The sequence below is a fragment of the Ochotona princeps genome, chromosome 8 (assembly GCF_030435755.1).
Source record: "Ochotona princeps isolate mOchPri1 chromosome 8, mOchPri1.hap1, whole genome shotgun sequence".
Lineage (NCBI taxonomy): Eukaryota > Metazoa > Chordata > Mammalia > Lagomorpha > Ochotonidae > Ochotona > Ochotona princeps.
In genome coordinates, this window is record NC_080839.1 from 12,102,127 (window position 1) to 12,107,864 (window position 5,738).

General features: G+C 44.4%; 1 long non-coding RNA gene across 1 annotated transcript; it reads right to left on the reverse strand.

Annotated features, from left to right (window-relative positions):
- Window positions 1–395: 395 nt before the first annotated feature.
- On the reverse strand, window positions 396–4,905 carry LOC131480916 (uncharacterized). The gene is made up of 3 exons (XR_009245884.1): window positions 4,704–4,905; window positions 2,266–2,408; window positions 396–579 (listed from the first exon to the last, which is right to left on the reverse strand). It is a non-coding gene; the product is annotated as an uncharacterized LOC131480916 (long non-coding RNA).
- Between the last annotated feature and the right edge of the window lie 833 nt (window positions 4,906–5,738).

Genomic DNA, 5,738 nt, shown 5'->3' on the forward strand with positions numbered 1-5,738 from the left:
AAACAAATGTGCTTCTATACACTTGCAATGAAGAGTTAAATTTGAAATTTAAAAATGCATTTTCAGGGCCCGGCGGTAGCCTAGCCGCCTAAGTCCTCACCTTGAAAGCCCCGGGATCCCATATGGGCACCGGTTCTAATCCCGGCAGCTCCACTTCCCATCCAGCTCCCTGCTTGTGGCCTGGGAAAGCAGTCCAGGACGGCCCAATGCATTGGGACCCTGCACCCACGTGGGAGACCCGGAAGAGGTTCCAGGTTCCTAGCTTCGGGTCGGCGCGCACCGGCCCGTTGCGGCTCACTTGGGGAGTGAAACATCGGATGGAAGATCTTCCTCTCTGTCTCTCCTCCTCTGTGTATATCTGGCTGTAATAAAATGAATAAATCTAGAAAAAAAATGCATTTTCAATAGTAGTAAAAATTGGAATACTTAGGGATAATTGACCAAAATGTTTACAAGTCCTACACTTCAGAAGCTGAAAAACACTGCTAAGAGAAATGAAATGGAGGTTTAAGTAACTGAATAGAGAAAAATACCACATTCATGGGTTGTGAAGATTCCCTATTGTTAAGATACAATTCTCTCCAACCGGAAAGCGCAGCTCAATCAAAATCTCATCAGGCCTTTCTGTAGAAGCTGAAAAGTGACTGTAAAATTTATATGGGAAAGCAGAGGACGCAGAATAACTAAAACAATTTTGCAAAATAGCAACCAAGTTGGAGAATCTGCGCTTACCGATTTCAATCATTTACAGCCACCTTAAGCAAGACTGTGCTACCGGCCTAAGAATAGGCATACAGATCAGTGAAAACAGACCAGAGTGGAGAACACAGGCCCACACATGGACGGGCAACTGAATTTTAACAATGATGTCAAATTATTTAATGGGACAAAAGGATAATTTTTCAACAAATGGTGCTGGGACTCCTTTCCAAGAGTTGAGGGGAATCCCAACCGTCACCTAACACCACACACAAAAATTAACTCAAAATGTGCTTCTGACATAAAGTATGGAGGTGAAAACTGCAGAATTTCTACAGAAAATCTTGGTGACATTTGGCTAAGATTCCTAAGGACAAAAACCATTAAATATTTGATACATTGAACTTTATCAAAATGAAATATATAATATTATATATTTTATAATGAAATACTATATATTTTAAAATTAGGAGAATAAGAAAGCAAGCCTAGAACTGGAAAAGTACAAATTAGAACAACAGAATTTCAATGCCAAGTACAGGCAAACCTCTGAGATGGTGTGGTTTAGGTTCTGGATTGTGGCAATAAAGCAAATATGGCGGGCCTGGTGTGATAGCATAGCAGTTAAAATCCTCACTCTTCTGGGATCCCATATGGGCGCCGGTTCTAATCCCGGCTGCTCCACTTCCCATCCAGCTCCCTGCTTGTGGCCTGGGAATGCAGTCAAGGATGGCCCAAAGCCTTGGGACCCTGCACCCCTGTGGGAGACCTGGAGGAGGTTCCTGGCTTCGGATTGGCTCAGCTCCAGCCATAGCAGCTGCTTGGGGAGTGAACCATTGGATGGAAGATATTTCTCTCTGCCTCTCCTCCTCTCTGTATGGCCGCCTTTCCAATAAAAATAAATAAATCTTAGAAAAAAAAAGTAAATATGGCAAAAATGTAAGCTTCCCAGTGTATAGAAACACTTTGTTTATATTATAACATGGTCGAGTATACAACAGCATTGTATTCAAGAAACATGTCTATCCTTTTTTCTTATTATTATTATTACAAAGTCAGATATACAGAGAGGAGGAGAGACAGAGAGGCAGATCTTCTGTCTGATGATTTACTCCCCAAGTGAGCTGCAACGGGCCGGTGCTGCGCTGATCTGAAGCCGGGAACCTGGAACCTCTTCTGGGTCTCCCACGCGGGTGCAGGGTCCCAAGGATTTGGGCCGTCCTGGACTGCTTTCCCAGGCCACAAGCAGGGAGCTGCCGGGATTAGAACCAGTGCCCATATGGGATCCTGGCGCGTTCAAGGCGAGGACTTTAGGTGCTAGGCCACAGCGCCAGGCCCAAAAATGTCTACCCTTAACTGAAAAATACTTAATTGCTAAAAAAGAAAAAATCACTTAAGATCTTGTTGAGAGGAAAATGGGGCCTCTAGGCTTGCTTGAGGCAAAGTTGTCCCAAGGCCTTCCATGAGTGGTATCTGCCTAGCGGGGTAAAATGAAGTGTGTACAGGCAAGGGTCTGGAATCAGCCAGTTCTTATTCGCTGCTGCTGCTGGGAGTACAAAATGGTACAACTACTTGGGAAAACAGTGATATCTTTGAAGGTTCTACAAACATTCACCGTACAGTCTAGCAGTTCCTTTTCTGGGTGTTTACTCTAGAGACTCCCATGCAAATATTCAGAGCAATCTGGACTGGAAACAATCCGACTGTGCCTGCAAGGGAAACACACCTGTCAGTGAACCCCCGCAGCAGAATACTGTGCAGTAAAAAGGAACACACTTCTCAGACACCCAATAACATGGATGAACCTCACAAGTATTTTATGAAGCCAAATACAAAAATACATCCATCCATGGTGTTCGGAAGACGGAGTGGCTGGAAAGAGGAATGGGACTGTCTGGAGTGATGGTAAGAAAATGCTTTATCGCATGACTGGCACTGAAGCTCAGACCCAGCCTACTACCTGGAAAAATATTCCATTCTGCAGCCCAGGTGAGTGGGAGGAGCAAGGTGAACTCAGCTGACTCCAGCTGAGGACAAGGAGCTGTGAAGTCACACAGTGCTCTGAGAAGCCCGGGGGTCTGCGGCCTGGGACCCTTGTTGGTCATTGTGGCCACAGACAAGAAGACCTGGAAGCAGAGCAACGGAGAGTGGGAATAGGCAGGAACCGGCTTGCTGCTTCTGGGCTTGCTTATCCCAAATCTTAGGAGAAATGCTTCCCTAGTGCCTGCCTCCCAATGCTCATGCAAGCTACTTTTAAGCCAAATCTAACTAGGTTGATACCATCGCTTCACGGCCTTTTGGCTAAGATCAAGCGTAGTAACTAGGTTGATACCATATGGCAGGGAATTCTGGCTACTCACCCAGCTTGATTCAGTGAACGGAAGAACCACACCACACATGCACAAACAGAGAAAATGTAAAACCAGGTCCAGCGCCGAGGCCTAGCAGCTAAAGTCCTTTCCTTGAACGTGCTGGGATCCCATATGGGTGCCAGTTCTAATACCGGCAGCCCCGCTTTCAATCCAGCTCCTTGCTTGTGGCCTAGGAAAGCAAGGCTTTGGGACCCTGCACCCGCATGGGAGACCCAGAAGAAGCTCCTGGCTCCCTGCTTTGGATTGGTGCAACACCGGCTGTTTTTTTTTTTTTTTAAAGATTTATTTATTTTATTACAAAGTCAGATATACAGAGAGGAGGAGAGACAGAGAGGAAGATCTTCCGTCCGATGTTTCACTCCCCAAGTGAGCCGCAACGGGCCGATGTGTGCCGATCCGAAGCCGGGAACCTGGAACCTCTTCCGGGTCTCCCACACGGGTGCAGTGTCCCAATGCATTGGGCCATCCTCAACTGCTTTCCCAGGCCACAAGCAGGGAGCTGAATGGGAAGTGGAGCTGCCGGGATTAGAACCGGCGCCCATATGGGATCCCGGGGCGTTCAAGGCGAGGTCGTTAGCCGCTAGGCCATGCCGCCGAGCCCAACACAGGCTGTTGTGTTCACTTGGAGAGTGAACCATCAGATGGAAGATATTTCTCTGTCTCTCTTCCTCTCTATATGTATCTGACTTTGCAATAAAAATAAATAAATCTTTTAAAAAATTACAAAAAAAAAAAGGAAAATGTAAAACCATCTTTCATTACCAACTACTTCTTTATGGGAATGAGTTTTCTTAGTGCTATCTCAGCAAGAATGGAAAAAATATATATCTGGTAATTAACACTGTATTTTTTTAGCCTGGATACAAGTAACAAAAATTCAGTCAATAATACTGATTGAAAGAATTATCAATCCTACCTATCCCATTGTATGGAGTAATGAAGACTTTTTCATGCTTACTATTTATTGACACTTGATAAATACATATGCTACTGCTCTAATGCACACTAATAATAGAAAGGAAAACACAGTCTTCCAACAACCTCAAAAATTTTTAAAGTTCCTTGTTGTGTACAGCAATGCATAACAGAAAGGAAAATAGGGAAAATAGCTTATAGTGTAAACAAATTTTATTAGGATAAAGCTCCATGTGAATATGGATTAAGAGAAAAAGTAATATGTGATTTCCTCTCTTTTTTAAGTTTTTAAATTTATTTTTTATTGGAAAGTCAGATATATAGAGAGGAGGAGAGACAGAGAGGAAGATCTTCCGTCTGATGGTTCACTCCTCAAGTGACCACAATGGCCAGAGCTGAGCCAATCCAAAGACAGGAGCCTGGAGCCTCTTCCAGGTCTCCCATGCAGGTGCAGGGTCCCAAGGCTTTGGGCCATGCCTGATTGCTTTCCCAGGCCACAAGCAGGGAGCTGGATGGGAAATGGAGTAGCCAGGATTAGAACCGGCATCCACATGGGATCTCAGTGTGTGCAAGGCGAGGACTTTAGCTGTTAGGCTATTGCACCAGGATCTGTTTGTTTACTTAAAAAATGCATTTATTTATTTTTCTTGGGAAGTAAGAATTACACAGAGAAGGGCGGACAGAAAGATCTTCCATCTGCTGGTTCATTGAGCCAACCTGAAGCCAGGAGCTTCTTCTGGGTCTCCCATGTGCCTGCAGAGTCCCAAGGCTTCTTGCCATTAGCAGGGAGCTGGAAGGCAAGTGGAACAGCTGAGATACAAATCAGCGCCCGTATGGGATCCCTGCGTGTGCAAGGCGAGGACTAGCCACATCTCGATAAGCAAAGCAAAGCAAGAACAACTTCCACGCTGCCATACTTTTCATTTTTTTACACTGAACCCTGCTGAGTTAACAAGGGTAGTTCTGCAGGTGTGTCGCAGGGTTCCCACTCTGCATTTCCATGTTGCAATCACTGTTATTTCCTCTCCACCTCAATGCCCACAGTGTAGGAGGTTTTTTCAGTTGAGAAGACAACCTTGTCTCCCCAGAGGACAAATCCTCGCTTTTGCTTTCTGAGGCGGATAGCAACCCCAAGCCACAGATGGGCCGGGGCTTGCGCAAGCCTCAAATCCAGGGAGGGTGGCTCTGTGCAGGTGAGGCGAACCACCCTGGCAGCCCCAAACCACCATCTTTGACCACAGCTTGGCTCCACAAAACCCTCAACACTATTTTCTGTTATGTACACATTTCTCCTTACCTGCAAAACACCAAAAGTCATCTCTAAAGGACTGACAGCTTGGATAGGAGAAGAGACCTGAATTTCAGCATGCAGCAAAACACCATTTTTTTCTCTCTTTAGAGAAATACCTATTTTTATTAAGATCATCAAATCTTACATCTTTAGTTACCATAAAACTCCCAAAGGGCTTCAAAACAAGTAATCTTTTACACTGAAAAAAAAAAAGTCTTTTTACCATATTTTGTCATTTGTCAATATAAAACTTACATTTAAAAACATATAAAAGGAAACTTTTTTCTGAGCTACCATGTTGTTTACTCTTAGGAACAGTATAAAGTGAAAATTGTTAAATACTAGCTTTACAAAACATTATCCTAAAGGCATATTGCCTGTTATAAATGAGACGGGGATACAGGTTCAGACAGTCCAGCATCCCATTGTCTATACTTGTCCAACAGTTTCACTGGGAATCC